Consider the following 17,886-nt stretch of genomic DNA (forward strand, 5'->3'; position numbering starts at 1 on the left):
GCAGCTCTGCTATGTTTGAAGTTAGGAACAGAATCAAGGTGTGACAAATTAATGTCCCAGTTCTGGAACAGGACTTGGTGTGCTTAAATGCTTAAAACATGCTAAGTGCAAGGTCCTACATCTGGGTTGGAGCAATCCCAGGCACAGCTACAGGTTGGGCAGAGAAGAGATTCAGAGCAGCCCTGTGGAGAAGGGCTTTGGGGTGTTGGTCGACGAGAAACTTAACATGAGCTGGCAGTGTGCACTCGCGGCCCAGAAAGCCAGCCGTGTCCTGGGCTGCATCGAAAAAAGTGTGACCAGCAAGTTGAATGTCCTGCCCCTCTACTCTGCTCTCATGAGACCTCACTTGGAGTATTGTGTGCAGTTCTGGTGTCCTCAACATAAAAAGGACATGGAACTGTTGGAACAAGTCCAGAGAAGAGCCACGAGGATGATCAGGGGACTGGAGCACCTCCCGTATGAAGACAGGCTGAGGAAGTTGGGGCTGTTCAGCCTGGAGAAGAGAAGGCTGCGTGGAGAACTACATAGCAGCCTTCCAGTATCTGCAGGGGGCTTGTAAGGATGCTGGGGAGGGACTCTTCGTTAGGGACTATAGTGAGGTAATGGGTTAAAACTTAAACAGGGGAAGTTTAGATTGGATTTAAGGAAAAAGTTCTTTACTGTAAGGGTGGTGAGGCACTGGAATGGGTTGCCCAAGGAAGTTGTGAATGCTCCATCCCTGGATGTTTTCAAGGCCAGGTTGGACAGAGCCTTGGGTGAGATGGTTTAGTGTGAGGTGTCCCTGCCCATGGCAGGGGGGTTGGAACTGCATGATCTTAAGGTCCTTTCCAACCCTAACTATTTTAGGATTCTATGATTCTAAGTATCTTGGAAGGCTCTGTGCAGTGCCCTTTGCAAGACTGGGGCATGTGGGGAGACATTGCATGATATTGCTTGTCATTTAGAGATGTTCTTCTTTTCCAGTAAGCACACCAGTGAAGGGTATGACATGTATTTTGACTGTAGTAGCAACTTGATCATAAATAGCATTTATTGTAAGAATAGAAACAAACTATGAAGAGAAATGATTCATCTAGTGAATGACTCATAATATAGTCTTCCTCTACATATTTATGGTTGAAAATATGTTGAAATAAGTTATAAAAAGAAAAAGGTTGCTTATAGCCCTGCAAGTCACAACATGAAACATTGTAGGTATTAAGGTTAAAGCAGTTCATGATCTGATCCTTCTGTTTGAAGCATAAGATTGCTTCATCAATATTAAATGCATGCTAAAATGGGGAAAGTCAATATGATAATGATTTAGCACACAGTAAGTCATAAAAGCTCTGATCCAGGTAAAATATGGCTGCTTGCAGGTTGAAACTTATCAAGATCTTCATATTTTGCTTTTGGTTGGAAGAGACTGCTGGAGGCCACCTAGTCCAACCTCCTGCTCAAAGAAAGGCCCATGTAAACTGTTTCATCTTGCTCAGAGTCTTGTCTGGTTGAGTTTCGAAAATATGCAAGGGTCAACATTCCGTATCTTTGAGCTTAGTCACTGTCTCTCCTTGTGTCACGTACTACAGGTCCTGACTGTCTTGTTGAACTTGCTGTAGTTGTTCAGGGACTTTCTTGTGCTTGAGGGTTGCAAACTATACATTGCATTCAGATGAGACTTGGTGATGAATAAAGGGGCTTAATCAGTTCCCTTCATCCAATGGTTACACTCTTGTTAATATGCATAATCTTCATTGCAACAATGGCACATTGCTTGTGTATGTCCATTGGGAGTGCCCATCAGGACAATCAAGTTCTTTTCTGCAAAGTTGCTTTGTAGCCAGTCAGTCATCTGCTGATACTGTTACACGGGATGTTTTGAGTCTTTGCATCTATCTGTTCAACTTCAGTAATTTCCTTTTGGCTCACTACTAGAAGCCTGTCTCCTGGATGGCAGCTTTGCACTCCAGGGTACGAAGCACCTCTTCAAATTTGGTATCATTCATAAACATTCTGAGGATTCATTCTGAATCTTGTTGATTTCAGTCAGTTTTGAATTAATCCTAATCTGCAGATGGTCTTGGATGTTATTTAGAAAATGCAGTAGTTAGTATAGAAGATTTAGTAGCTAAAGTGTAACTCCTGGAGAGATTCTGTATTCCTCAGCACCTGTAGTTTTAATGAAGTACTTGTAGTACCTTCAATGCCATAAGTAATGTCAAAAAACCCAAACAAGTGTGCCTTTATGCAAGATGAGTAAAGCCTGGTCAAATAACAGATACCGCAGAAGTAAAATAAGTTGTCTTACCTGTTGGTCTTCCTGAATAAGGCTTCTACAGATGCTAAATTCAAGTAAACTTTCATTAATATTATTCTCAGACATGGAAACTTTATTAACTAAAGTTGCACATATGTTTCAGACATATCTTTTCTGATAGAAAACCAAAGTGAAGTCATTGATCTTAAGGCCCTTTCCAACCCTAACCATCAAATTATAGGATTTTGTTTGAGGTAAATCATCCTTGCAACAATTCATGACAGGTGATAGGAGAAACAGCGCAAAGTATTAGTTAAACCTTTAAGACGTGTAAGATGCAGAGATAAAAATGTTGTATATTGGTTATGTAATTAAGAAATAAAAAGGAAATGTGGCAAGAATCCTGTGGGTAGGAAAATACTCTTCCCCCAAGAGAAAAAAACTCAATATGTAAAATTTACCATTGTATCGTTTATGCCTCTGTATCCCTTTAGTAATTGGTGAAATTCTTGGCCCTATAGATTTTAAAACATGAAGACCTGTGGTTAATAAACTCACAAGCTGAGTTAGATTCACATACCCTTCGGAGACAAAAGCATGAGTTGCACAAACAGGTTTAAGTAGTTAATGCTTAGAAGTGCAAATGTACGTTAGCCATTAAAATGTTTTCCAGAGTAGTCCTGTTACTTAGGAGTTGAAATCTCAATTTCAGAAGTGGCCACAATTCTTTTTAAGTCTTTATGAATTATAAAATTTGGATTCCTGCGAGTGAAATCTTCAAGCATAATTTATAGTTGTAATGCATAAATTTATGGTGGCTGCTTTCAGAAACAGTAGAGTAGTTTCTCCGGAAAATGAGGATCTCTCTTCACTGTTTTCTCACTCCAGAATGTAAGGGGATAGTTTTTAATCTCAAAACTTCGTAGGTCAGGAAAGGTGTTCCTAGATCTTCTAGTAACATCAATGAATTTCGCTAACCTGCTGCCCAATGCAAATGTGTGTTTACTCTGGCAATCAGTTTTAAAATCTTTTGCTTTGGACTAGCTCTGTTTAAACTTCATTAGTTTATGACTGTGGAAGTTTTGTGAGAAGAGTCTACTTGACAGTTCAAGTATGATAGTTAAAGGATCTGTGACTTGAGATTAGACCACAAAGGTGATTTGAAATGCCTGGTGTTAAACTTGATTGATGTGGAAGAGACTGGGGGAAAGAATTCTTGGCTGTGTGTTTTTTCTAAGAAATATTAAATCATTGTTGTAGATCAAGTTTAGGAAAGAAAAATACCACTATGGTTGCACAGTGTGTCTAAGAAGCAGACCCCAAAAAAAGTCCAGCTGAGATAAATGTGAATTTTACTCCAGGACTAAAGTCTACTAGGAAAAGCTGTCTTCTATACTGGGTGTGTCTTCCGTTTATCCTAGCCTTAAAACCAGATATTCCCAGAGATCTTTCTACTTTTCATTTGTCTGCCTTTCCCTCCCCATATGTGACTTAACAGAATGATCTCACTGTGGGTGGTCTCACCAACTCAAAGGAATTATTAATGGGGAAAGGAAAAACATACTATAGCCATACAAATTATCCAGGTTTGTGAATATCTGTTTTAGCTTTTATGTTGAATTATTAGCTGACTTGAGCAGTTCCTGGGCAAACCCACAAAAATGTGTTTGCTGACCATTTTGTTGATCAAAAATAAGCATTTAAAATTCTAGGTGCTTTATTATGAGCTTTCCAATAAAATATTGTGACATTTTTTTCCTGTACCAGGACAGAGATTTCAGCTGCAGTGTTTGAAGTAGCGATATGTTTAAAGGTTATTTAGTTCTTTTCCATTTCCATTGGAAAGGAATATATGGCAATGATTTAACAGTGATTTTTGCTTTTTAAATGAAAAGATTGCAGTTAGCATCCTCAAAGAACTACACCTATTTAGTCACTGTGAGAGTCAGATCCCTAACTGATGTAAATTAGCATTGAATTGAGTAAAATGCTGCATATTTATACCATCTGAGAATGTCTTTCTACTTTCTGTAGACACCAAATAATTCATAAATAGCAAAACTAAACTACTCACTTGAGAGGATAGTCTCCATATTATATTCACCATAATCATAAATTCTAGCTCCATTGTTAAATATTTTCTAATTTTGTTTTGTTACTTTTTAAAACCTACAAAACTCTACTCCTAAAGAAAAAAATACCCCAACAAACCATTTCTTAAGATATCTTTCCAAATGCAGCTAATTTTGTCAACAGAAGAGATGAGCAGATTTTCTCTTGTCTCATATTTTTTTTATAGGGGATTCTTATTTATAGAGAAATAGAAGTATCTATCTTGCTTTTCTAATTACTGGGTAATTTATTTTAATTACATAATTATTTTTTAATTTAATTAATTTGGACATTCTGAAATACCAATGTGTATTTCAGGATTTTATGTTCCTTTTATTTTGAAAAAAATAATCTTGCAGCAGTCTCTGTTTTCCTCATGTGAAGTACATGCATAAACTTCCATACATGTATTCTTCCAATACCTAAAGGGGACCTACATGAAATCTGGAGAGAGACTTTTTACAAGGGCATGTAGTGATAGGACAAGGGGGAATGGGTTTAAACTGAAACGGGGGAGATATCAATTAGGTATAAGGAAGAGATTCTTTACTGTGAGGGTCGTGGTATGGGCACAGGTTGCCCAGAGAAGCTGTGGCTGCCCCATCCCTGGCAGTGTTCAAGGCCAGGTTGGACAGGGCTTGGAGCAACCTGGTTTAGTGGAAGGTGTCCCTGCCTGTGCCAGGGGGTTGGAACTGCATGTCTTTAGAGTCCCTTCCAATGCTAATGATTCAATGATTACCTGAAGGGGATTTCCACTAAGTAATTGTATTTTGCTACTTATATTCATTTTGTACCTGATCTAACTAAAGCTGAGGTTGCACCATATGTAATTACTGGAAGTATTTTTCAGACTACTTGTGTGAGAAAATAACAGATAATCTCTTCAGCATTGTCAAAGGAAAAGAAAGTGTATAGTTTGAGTTTGAACTTTGGTAAGCCCTGCCAGTACAGGTTGTGAAAGGACTGGAAGAAATCTGAGTTAACAGATATACTAAACTGCCCAGATGTCTTTGCTTAAAAAGCAAAATACTTAGGAGTTTTGCTAATAAAGGCTGAAATGTTTAACTGATGCAGGATTGTCTACCACCAGTAGGACAAACCATCCACAGCGTATTACAAGATACATCTTAAAGAAACTTAGAACCTGTTGAAAAAACAATTTCTAATCTTGCTTTCTATGTTAAGGTTATCAAGCAGCAGCAACTCAATGCCTTTTCACTTGGTTTCAGACCTCTTTATAGTGTAAGAGGCAGCAGCCATTGTGCTGATGGATAGCAAGCTGGTGAGAGGGTTCAGCTTGCGAGATTAATACTGTTACATCCATTTGTAACTAGTCTGCAGTCTTTGGCTATGGTGATGTTAAGACTTCAAAGAAAAGCTGATAACTTAATATTTGCATAGTTAAAGACAATTGTTTACATTAAATAAACTCTTTTGAAGTTGGAGAATAAATAGATAATTTAACAAATTTACCCTCAAGCTATGGCTGTACTTTTTGTATCAATGGAATTATCAGAGCAAATAAATATTTATATCAGAAATATCCTATTGACCTTAGAAAAAAGTAGTATGTAGTTCTATTTGAAATACCTATCTAGATGACAGAGATATCCAACTGCTATTATGACATGCACAGAATGTTGTAGAAGTATGACCAAAGATGAATGTCCTGTTTCAAATAACAGGCGACGCAGGCCAAAATTTCCATGAAAACTAAAAGTTCTTTATTGAGTCCCAGAATCTTTCACATTTGTTATTTTTTCAGTGCCATTGCACCTTGTTTGGCATATGGTAGGGAGCATGTGGCAAGAGAGGAAAAAATCTGTTAATTCTACGTCATCCAAGAGTTTATTTTTATATTGCTTTGCTGTAGGTTTGTAGACAGTGGGTTGAAACAAATTCTGATTACTAAGTTGAACTGCTAATGTTTTTAAGGTTTTAAGGTTTGTCTGACAAATTCTGAAGAAAAAATCGCTGGTAGTAAAACAAGGGTAGAAAATCAAAATATTCTGAGTACTAATAGGATAGAGCATGTTGAAAATGTAATTCCTTTAACATCCCTATCCTTAAACATGGCTTCACACTTTCAATCTGTACTCATTTTAGACATTGAGGCATCTGATCCATATCATGACATCAATGCGAGTTTAGCCACCTATGCATCTTCAGAGCTTTCTACAATCAGCATCTTGTAGGAAGATACAAGAATCTTACACTGTTTGCTGTACATTGTTAGCCATTCCTAAACAAGTTTCTTTGCCACAGTTTAGATTTTGCCCTTCTAAATAGCACTGAATAAATTTTTTTAGGTTTGTTAGGAGTAGCATAACCCCATTCATAAAGTTCTCCTTGGTTTCTTCATTGACCTTGAGTTTGATGTTTTTATAATAATCAGGAACAGATTAGGACCCTATTCTTAAACTGTCTCAGCTCTTTTGAAACAATCAGACTACACACAATTTTTCTGCTTGTCTTTATGTAGGGGATATAATTTATCTGGAGATCATTGGCCAAGTGACAAGTCACTTGAATTGGTAGCCATAGCTGTGTTGAACTAGAGAATTATAACCAAATGAAACTGCCCTAAGGTTTTTAATAGTCTTATACATTATAAACACTGAATTTAAAATAATAAAAAAATCAAGGAAACTTTAACAACACTTAGGACAGTTCGGACCAGATGAGTATAATCTGTAGACTAAGGCACTGTTAGTATATTTTGGAGGATGGATATTACTGTGAATCATGTATGTAACCGCCATTCTGAACTTCACACAAAATATGGAACATTGTTCCTGATAACAGTTTGAAGGAAATTGTCTGGGCTAATATTGCTATATATCATGGTTTGGCTTAGGTTTTATTCTTCTTAACTGTAATTTTCTTTGTGAACACTAGATGAAGCCCTGATGCTTCCACACAATAGGAAGAAGAGAGCTCAATGATCTGTTCTGGGTTGTGGATCTCGAAGTCCTGACTTCAGCTAAGCCAAAACAAGTAGAGGGATTTTCTTTTGTGGTCTCTTGTTCTGTTCCACAGGCAAATCCCTCTAAGCTGAGAGTATTCCCTGTTAGGGTAGCTGAACAACCAAATAAAGTAAAACAGGCCTTATGCTTACTTTAACTTTCACACTGTTCTTTAAAAGGTATTTCCTTGATCTGTTTTTTGCTTGTCTGTTTTTACAAGTGGTGTAAGTACTTTTCATAGTCTACCTTCAAAATGGTGTTTAAACTTCTGTTCTAAAAAAGCATCCATGTTGCTTCCTGACCCTTGTGTCTCCAAACCTTGTCTCATTTCAGTGTCTGAAAGCTGCTGAGATGCTGAATGTTCTTTTCTGCTGTTTTCTCTTCTCCTGCATGGCTAAGATCAAAGAGAAAACAAGGCACAAAAAGAACAGAGGGACAAATGGGGAGCCAGAGGCAGAACCCACATTGTAGTCCCATAGGTGGTAAGGAAAAGGAATCAAAGTGATGGGGATGTAGGAAATGACCGTTGGGTTTGGTTTTTATTTTTCATTAATAAAAGCTTTACCACCTGTGTTGTGATGCTCTGAGGAGCTCTAATAGAATAAAGCTATTTGGTTGGCCTTGAACTTGGGAAAAAAATCACAGCCTGCAGAGGACATATTTCCATTAAGAGAACTTGTTGTCAGTCAATTGCACGTGTTGTGAGAACATACATGAATGAGTAACATATAACTTAAAATTCCTCTTGGCTACAGTTTATGGCTAACCTGTAGGCGTTTCTGCACAGTTCATTGGATTCACTCTAAATACGTAAGTTCTTTTCTGGCTGCAGATCCAAGATTAATTGTAACAAGCTCCTAGTCTGTTCTGAAGCTGTGTTACGGGACAGCAGGACAGCACTAAAATGGTAAAACATTGCCTCAAAGAGCTCAAGGCTACCTCTCTGCAACATGTGAATGTGTCTTTGAGAGTTGGTAGAAGTCTGAGGAAGCAGACTGAATCTGCCATGTAGGACCAACTTCTTGCTCTTTCTGTAACAAAGTATTTAGTTACTGGTTTCCTGACCCACTGTCGTGACACTAGTGCCTGTCACTAGAATTAATCACAGTGGTGTTAAATTTTTTCATGAATCTCAACAACTTGTTCAGCTGTTTGGATCATAGATTCTGCAAAGTGCTTAACAGAGGTATTTTTCTGCCTGAATTTGATTGAATACTACTAGTAAATTTAACCACCAGGTGACAGTATTGTTCCACTCCAATACAGAGCATGGTATATTTTATCAGGCAGAAAAGCAGTATAAACTCTCAGAGGGGGAAGTTTAACAAAATTAAAGATTCAGTTTTCACACTTATGCTCTGTCTGGCTTTGTTCATTTTTTCCCCTAGTCCCATCTTGAGGCTCAAGTAACTTGTTGCAACAAAGCTTAGATATATCAGTTTTAAAAGTGTATTACCTCATTTTAACCCCTCAAAGCAAACTGCCAACAGTTTTCCTCTCCTCTTAGAAAGAATTTCTCTCAGCAGCTTGCCTTTCAGTTTTCTATTAGGCATGATCTCTGGTTTTCTAGTGACATGCAATTTTACATGTGAATGTTCAGTAAATAATATTCTTCTTCCTGAGGGGAGAGAGGAAGATGGGTGAGTAATTGATATGAGATCTGTGTCATTCCCTCAAGCAAAGCAATACAAAGTATTCTATGCCACACTGCAAGAAAAAAAAAGAACATAAAATGTGCAAATTGTGCCACTTCCTCTCCCTATGTAGAATTTTGTCTATGAAACATCAAATATCTCAAGTTGAAAGGAACTTGTAAGGATCATCAACTCCAATTCCCTGCTCCTCACAGGACTACCTAAAACTAAACCAATATGACTAAGGGCTTCTTGAACTCTGATAGTCTTGGTTCCATTACCCTTCTCTGGGGAGCCCATTCCAGGGACCAACCACCCTCTCGGTGAAAAACCTTTTCCTAATGTCCAGTTAGAACTTCTCTTGATGCAGCTTCATTCCATTTGCTCATGTCCCGTCCCTGGTCACTAGACAGAGACCATACACCTCCCTCTCTGCAACCCCCATGAGCAAGTTATAGACTCCATCAGAGTTACCCCTCAGCCTTCTCTAAACTGAACAAACCCAGTTAACTCACCTGCTTCTTGCCCTTGAGACCCTTCACCATCTTGGCCACCCTCCTGTGGACCTGCTCTAATAGTTCGATATCTTTCTTATACTGAGGTGCCCAAAGCTGAACATGGTTGAGGTGGGGTTGCACCAGTGCAGTGTAGAGTGGGCCCTCAACCAGCTAGTTATGTTGTGCTTGATGCACCCTGATCATAGCAGTTAAAATAATTGCTGACCTTGTTAAGCAGCTGGATGGGCAGTAAAACTTCCTTAAACCGGAATCAATAAACCTTTACCTAAAGATACAACAGTGAACACATTTTTGTGTAATGAGCATTTCTATGACCGATACTTATATTCATAGCTCCAATGCAATGGAAATATACATACCTTGCATGTATTTCATGGTGGTAATTGTTCTGTAGAAAGTTATTCCATGAGCTTCATGATGTAAGTCTGGGTTCAGAGAGTTAGCTGGTTTGTCCTAATTTTCACTTATGCATTACAAATGTGGCTTCTGCATGTATTTTATTCTGCATCCAAGTGCCAGCAAGATAAGTGGACGCAAATGGTAATGAAAAGCAAGCAGCAAGAAAAGCCAGTGGGAGCTGAATTCCAAACATGCAGTAGTATATATTGCTTTGAAGCAGTGTACTGCAGACATCTTCATTTGGGAATACAATTACTGGATTATATACATGTATATCTCAATCTTTGTGCATGTGTAAAATGAGAGTAATAGTGCTCTCTTTCACTGCAGAAGTTCAGAAGATTAATGCTGGAAAAGTACTCAGCTGTTACAACAAGGCACTGTATAAAATTTCTAAGAGGAGTTCTGTTAGATTCAAATATTCTCTTCCAGTTCCAGTGTTCAGTAAATAATGTCTGGAGATGTCCTGGATAAGAAAGAGGATAGAAAGAAATAGCTTCTCACCCAAGAAATACTGGCTAGCCTTATACCCTGAATGAGTCAAGGATCCTTAATGGTAAATTGTATGTTATCATACAAGTAATGATTGTCTCTTCCTGCATGTGCACATCCAAGGGCAAATTACACTGTGTAAGCCTTTGTTCTCAGAAATAACTGAACCAGTCTAGTTGAAAAGTTCATCCTGAGGCAGGGAAATTTCAGCCAAGGTGATAGATATTTGGCATAGTTATAAATAACTGAAAAAAAGAACCAGTAATTAATGATGGAAATTTAGAAGTAATCGTAATAGATGTTGCTACTTCTAACTACCTGAAAATATCAGGCTTTATTGCAATGTTAATTTGAGGAATTTTATTTAAACAATTCTCAGAAGTAAAGAATTTCATCATTAAATGGGAAATATATATATTTTTGTTTATACTATCTTTTTAACTGATTTTGACATATAATTCTGAAATTTCTTGTAGGAGAAAGAAAAGTATTTTGGAATTGGCCTGGAATACAGGAGACCTTTGTTCAGGTAAGCTACAGTTTTCCTTTGTTACTTTGATGAATTCATACTTTGATGAATGTTCAGTGCATTCTTATGTTATGCTGTGGTGTTGGCAATGAGGAAGTATGAAGCTGCTATGCATCATAGGTTTTGGGGAGAGGTTGGTTTGATTATTTACCAAGTTCTGTCAATTTGCTGTATGTAGCTAGACACAACTACATCATTTAACTCACACTGGGTTCATTGTAATCATATATTGTAGAATAAACAGTAAGGGTTAGCCATAAGTACATGCCACCAGAGGAAAACTTTAATTAGGAAAGATTGAGGTTGACCGGTAATTACAGAGGTAACAGTTCACGCCTCTATAGTTAAAGGTTGAGTCAGTGTTTCCAATATAAACCATTATTTTCTGGGGTTTCTACTCCCTTATTCAGAAACTATGTGGTCACATCCTAAGGACTTTTTTTTTATAGGCTGTAGGTAAATTCCAGTTGCAGCAACGAAAAGAAATATTAATTCAACAAAACAATAATCTTTCAGAAACTGAAAAGATTCCTTAACTGATTGGTGTGAAATGTTTGGGCTCAGATGCAAAAACAGTGTTGCATGAGAAAATCTGTGTGAAGATATCGAAGTATTCAAAATAAATGTGTTCTTGTGGTATCCTAGAATGTGAGTTATGCTGATTAGTCCCAGCTCACCTGACTTTATTGCGTTACCTTTGATGTACTAATAGCATTCCAGTAACTCCTACTCTTAACTAGATTACAGTAATTAATATACTATGGGTGATGTAGTTTGAAAATATGTCCCTAACACAGCAGAATGTTTCAGGATGAAGTGGTTGCCTTGATTTTTAGCTAAATTATTCCATTCTAAAGTTGCTCCCATAAATTACATTTTCATTTATTATGACTTTATGTATTAATTTTAAAGCAGTGGTAAGGAAGGCTGGAGTATTTGAAATCTTACTCAGGCTCAAAAAATGGTCTGAAAGTTGGTATTTATTTGATTTGTGTGCATAGTGTATTCTTCACAAGTGTGTGATTCTATGATCATTGAACCTCTGTTCTGCTTGGTGGAGTGCTGAAGTAGGAATCACGTATATTAAGCGTATTTTAGTACCAACAGTTTCTTATCCTGATAATAAAAAATAAAGCAGTATCTTCTATGTGTGTAAGACAAACAAATGGAAGAAACTAGCTCTGGGGAGCGTGGGGTGGTAGCAATAACATGAACAAACTAAACTCAAAAACTTTAATTTATACACAGACAGTGGGATTTTTTTACTTTAAAAGCTTCACGGGATTTAGTGGAAAGGATTATCACAGAAGTGAATTAGGAAAAGAGTTACCAGGTTTGTATATTGTTCACTACTTTATAGCATTTGTTGTGTTAATTCAATTTTTTATACTTCTCAGAACTGTTTTAGGCCCGTTATGGAATGGAGGAAATAAATTACCCATACCTTAAAGAGCTTCTAATTTTATATATGACACAATGAAAGGATAATAAACTGTGCAGAGATGGGGAAGTTGAAGAGAACAAGGCTTGCAGCAATATGTTCAGGCAATGATTTGGTTTTGGCATTGAGAGACACGGTGACTCAGTTTCAGATTGGTGAAGTGTTTATTGTTGCACATTAGTTTAAGAAGGGAGTGCTCGGAGATGCTTGAATGAAAAGTAGAGATTTTGCAAGCCAGAAGTTGAAGTGAGCTGATGCTCCTGGATGCCAATAGACATGGAGAGGCTGTGGGAGAAACAGGAGATTAAAACACTGGTATAACTGCCACTCAGGCTGACAAGACCCTGAAATAGGAGTATATTTATTTGTGTTCATCACTCTGTATTAAAGGTGTAAGCCTATAAAATGCAAAACATTTTCAGCCAATTTACCAGTGTATCTAAGTGTAGTTAAGCATGTACTTTAGTATTAAGGGTATGCTATTATAGATCAATTTATCTTATGTGCTTGATTTTTTGTCTTGGCGAATGTTAGCTGTTGGTTTTTCCTGTAAGCTCTAAACATGTTATTTCATTTACTCTGGCTTTGTCTCCCTTTCCTCTTCTTTGTGTTCAAGTGTTCGAGGCCAGGTTGAAAGGGCTTTGAGCAACCTGGTCTAATGCAAGGTGCCCTTGCCTGTGGCAGGGGGTTATAGCTAGATGACCTTGAAGGCTATTTCCAACCCAAACCAGTCTATGGTTCTGCGATTTTTCTTACTGTATTTACATTTTTCATGACTGTTACTCTATGGTAAATTTGCTTATTAAAAAGCAACACATGAATTTATCTGATACGGTGCTAGCTGTATATGCATGTTTGTTATCTCTTTGAACTGCTCTCCCTTCTGCATTAAAATGGTTATTAGAATAGGAACACTGTTGTTTAATTGTCAGCTTTTCTCCTTTAACAAGTGACCAACTCTCACTTCCAATTCAGAATGCCATAAGCATGCACATACTGGCTAGTGTGGGAAATGCACCCTTAGTAAAGCCAACAGAAACTTTGCAAGGGGTGTGGAAAAGATGCTAATGCTCAAAGCCCCTGCGGAGCAGTTTAGGATGAATCAGATGGTATCTGCTAAGGCTGTGCCCTCCAGAACAGCAACCTCAGTGACCTTGGAGGAAAGGTGCAGCCTAGTTCCTCATCCAGGCTGTGGCACCTGCACAGTGAAGCAGGCATGGAGGATATGGGCCAACACTCACCTCACCCACTTCAAAGCCCTGCAGAAGGGGTATTTGATCCCCTAAAGGAGTCTTACTAAAAAAAAGCAAAGACCTTTCATATATATATAGTTGTAATAGTTACAGATATAATGAACTGTGTGTGGCTACAATCCATCCATAAGGGAGTGCAGTGTTCTGTGGGTGTTACATTTCTTGTGGATTATCATCCTTAATACAAGGCAGGGATATAGGTATCAGGGCTGTGGCTCTATTGAATAACTTACTAGAAAAAGGTGAATCTGTGTACAGGCTAAGAATTGGAATTTAGACATCTAAAAGGCATATGTAAGGGAAGGGATTACAGACTAGAATCATCCTGCATCTCATTTATTATGCTGCACAACTCTCAACATGTCACTAGAAAAGAGAACTCTCTCAACACTGGCTTATATAACAGAGCCCAGTTAAAGACCATAAAAATGACATTCTCACAGACAGTAAACTGTAACTGATAAAATTTCAGAGGAGGCCATCACTTTAACAAAATCAAGTAGAAAACAAATCTCTGCTACTGCATTGAATCTAATGAGTGTGAGGGATGAACATGCAGTAAAGCTGGCAGGAACACTTAGTGGGCTCTAATCAACTAAAAATTTGGAAGTGATTCAGGCGCCAGGGAGGCATGTAAAGAGGAATTTCAACATTTAGCTTCACATAATAGCATGCAAGACCCAACTGTAACTAACATATCTTTCTTTATGATGAAAAAATCAAATGTGCTGTGTGAGGGATTTTTTTTTTTTTTTAAATATAGGTAATATTAAACCCAAAGATAATTCAAAAACCTCTTATTCTATGAAAAGGAATAGTCTTAACTTGGTCTGAGTTACTGGGTGGCTTCTGCCAACTCCATTGTCTCGAAGTCATTGAGACCCTACATTTTCACATCAAGACAATTACAGTGCCGAAGTCTGTTGGGTTTTATTCCATAGCTTATGGCTAGAGTTTCATCTATCTGGGGTATGGAGAGTTTGCACAACAACTCCACCATCTTAGATTATGTCATTATTTTCAGGCTGATGGGTCAATACAGAAATTTGTTTTACTGGTGTACAGAAGGATGAGGAAGATTATCAAGTTACATCTGAGCCTATAAGATTTGCCTCAAATATTTGATCGCTGTTTTCAGTAAAAATAAAAATCATGTGAAAAGCTCGTAGGAGCAGTGAAGCATATATTTGTGAGTCCCAAGTTTGTAAGGTGAACATAGTTTACTTAAAAACTGCTGAAGTTTAGGTTTTACTAGTGGTTTTAGAAACAAAATTTAAACAAATTTGTTAATCACCCTTTTCCTTCTAGAGAAGCGAGTACTGGTTTGGCCTGGGCAATTAGGAACTGAGGGGTACATTGGAGAAATGTAGAATCTCAGGCTGGTCAAAATGGAAGGGCATAAACCAGTTCCGTGTCTAAGTTGCTGTTTGCTGCTGGAAAAAGCTTTGGTTGACTTTACCCCAGTGTAAACAGACTACAGGCACTTAAGGTTGTGGACATAAGTCAATGTTTGTATGATCAGAATTTACTATTTGGACACTCGGCAAAATTCACCTGATTCAGTTAACTAACATCAGAATTGTATTAAGTATTTCATAAAATGCAAGGCCTTTTTCATCACAAAGGCTGCAATAATTGCTATAAAATGATAACTGTAAGAAAAAACTTGTAATAGAAATTTGAAGTTTTACTGACAGTTCTAGTTTATATCAACTAGTGTTTGCATATTAATATATAGTGATATATATATATCTCAAATATCAATTATCATAGTGAGAACTTCAGTATCAAAATCTGCTTTTATAAGATAACACTCTCATTTCTATCCATGTCACAAACTGCCTTCCAGCCAGCAGCTACCTGGACTGTGCCTTTTCACCTGATTTGTGGCTTCCACAGTTCTCAAACTCTGCCTCTGCTGTACTTTGTTTTAGAATAATGTTGGTGTAAGCAGCTCTCATAGTCTCAGGTTTTAAAGGACAAATTTCCGAGGGAGACATAGTATTTGTGTTAGATCTTGTGATTGCGCCTGCGGAAACAAGCACAACTACTTTTTGAGCCTCCTTGGTTTTATTGGTTTGTTTGTTTTTTTTTTTTTTAAACTAAATTGCTAGACAGCTTCTTCAGTTGTACAGGAAGGAATCTGTGCAAAAAAAAAAGGTATTTTCTCCATTTAATTCTTGCAGCACCTTCTGTGGTACCACAAGCAGCGTTCACAGAATGCTGTTTGTGTTCCTTTTGAGTTTCCTCCTTGAGACCCATAACTTGCATTAATGAGCTGATGATATTAAGCTGGTAGGGAAATGGGGAGGCTCCAGCTTATATTATCTATTTGTATGCTTGCATCAGATATAAATCTGGTACATATGTTGTGTGTAACATAGACCCCAAGTGTCTGTGTTCTTTCTTTTGTTTCTTCCTTTTCAGACTGTCACATTAGGACAGGATGCCTTGGCTAGAACATCAGCTGGGCTTTGCTGCTTCTTTTCTTTCTCCATTCTGTTTCATTCCAAGATGCTTTTGTATATGAATTGCAGTATCCAATCTCTACAAACATCACTGTAGTTTGTAAAGAATTTTCTGGCATAATCCAAACTGTAGGAAAGTCTGTTGTTTATATCAAGAAATACTATTTAGTGGATATAGGAAAGTGAGAAGTGCCACAAGTAAAATCTGTCTTCACACTAACATAGTTTACTACAAAATTAGTTATAATGAACTACAGTTTTGCAATACAATAACAAAGAGAAATTCCAAATTCAGTTGCCAGTATGGATTCATAGACAGGCATAGATGCATGCACTCGGCATCATGAAGTGCAAGCCAAGGAGGCATGTAAATGTTTGGTTCACTGCTGTGATACAGAGCAGAAGGCAGACTTCAAAGACATCATACACTATGTTGAAATTGGTTCCCTGCTGACTTTCCTAAAAGTGATTCATCCAGAAATGGAACAGAAAATATTTCATGTATAACAAAGAGCAAACAGCAGGAACTGGCTGTCCTTTCTTCACCATGTGACTGGCAAATAAAGTTTGGAAGAGTTTATAAGTTTATATCCATAACTCCTAGACATGGCCAATAGCCCTTCTATCTGGAAAAAACTGTATTGGTAATAGAAAACATTTCAGTTCTTGCTGACATGGGAAAGTTCTCTACTTGCTTTGCTTGTCAAATTAGGTCAGGTGGAGTTGGGGAGGGACAGTGCTTTATGAATGCAATGCCGAAAAAGAACTAATTGCACATTAACATTTAATTGCCTACATGAAGTGATTTAGAGTATAGAGGGCATGTTATGTTGATTTTTTTTTTTCTCAGTACTGATTTTCTCAATATATACCATAGTTACTTCACAGGCTTTCAGATTTAAAGGACATAAGAAGTGTTTAAAGAATTTGCTACTTCTTCCTTTTAGGCATCTAAATGACATGGCTGAATTTTCACAGCTCTTGGTTAGGGAAGAATCCACAGAGCTTCAGGGTGCTGAACCCATCTAAAGACTTTGACTTGTATTCCTAAAGGGACTTGGACTCCTGAAAATTTGCTTGTTAAGGGTATTTTCTTTGTAAGTCATCATCTTATCACAGGAAAACAAGGTCTTTCTGACAGTTTGTCAGATTTCAGTTTCTAATGGCAAATTGTGCAATGCAGCTTCAGCATTAACCTTCAGAAGAGGTGCAGTCCTCATTTAACTCTTTTGAGAATGATTTCCAAAGATGCAAGGACATGAGGTGCATAACATATTGAGTTGGGAGGAAATAATAAACACAAGGCTCTAATAGGAGGCTTGTTTAATTACTCAAGATTACATTGAGATTTTTCAGATGAAAGGTATTGTAATGTATCTGTTAGCAAATTAACTGCTCTCTATTCTCTGAGAGAAACGATTACATTTTGGTTGTTTACAAGATTTGGGTAAATGTAACCAACAGGCAGACAAAACTGTGTTGAAACTTGCTGCCTGTGATAAAGAGTTCTGTTATGTAATAAATATTGACACAGGTTGTATCCTGTTTATTGTTTGTTTCTATTTTATTTACTTTGAGTGAGTTTTGTGATGCAGCATTTTGATCCAGGAGCCCATCCCTATTCAAGTATATGCCATAGTGTGAAAGATTTGCTGATACCTTGGCAGGATGTTTCAAACAGCTGTGAAGGTGCTCTACCCAGAGACAGCCAGTTTTCAGCTCACTCTTTACAGTTCTCTCTGCATGCCAGCACTGGTCTACAAAGGAAATTTTAAAGTCTTTATGAAAATCAAAGAACAGAAACATCTAAGAACGGCGTATAATCTGAGTGTGATTGA

At 37.5% G+C, this 17,886-nt stretch overlaps 1 long non-coding RNA gene across 2 annotated transcripts in view; it reads left to right on the top strand.

Annotated features, from left to right (window-relative positions):
* LOC134167081 (uncharacterized) overlaps positions 1–17,886 on the top strand; it is a 79,695-nt gene that overhangs the window by 7,296 nt on the left and 54,513 nt on the right. For both annotated transcript variants that reach the window (XR_009966064.1, XR_009966063.1), the window contains exon 2: positions 10,834–10,886. This is a non-coding gene — a long non-coding RNA (uncharacterized LOC134167081). The remainder of the gene's footprint in view (positions 1–10,833; positions 10,887–17,886) is intronic.

The sequence above is a fragment of the Pezoporus occidentalis genome, unplaced genomic scaffold (genome assembly GCF_034315485.1).
Source record: "Pezoporus occidentalis ecotype Australia unplaced genomic scaffold, CSIRO_AGI_Poc_V1 ctg28, whole genome shotgun sequence".
Taxonomy (NCBI): Eukaryota; Metazoa; Chordata; class Aves; order Psittaciformes; family Psittacidae; genus Pezoporus; species Pezoporus occidentalis.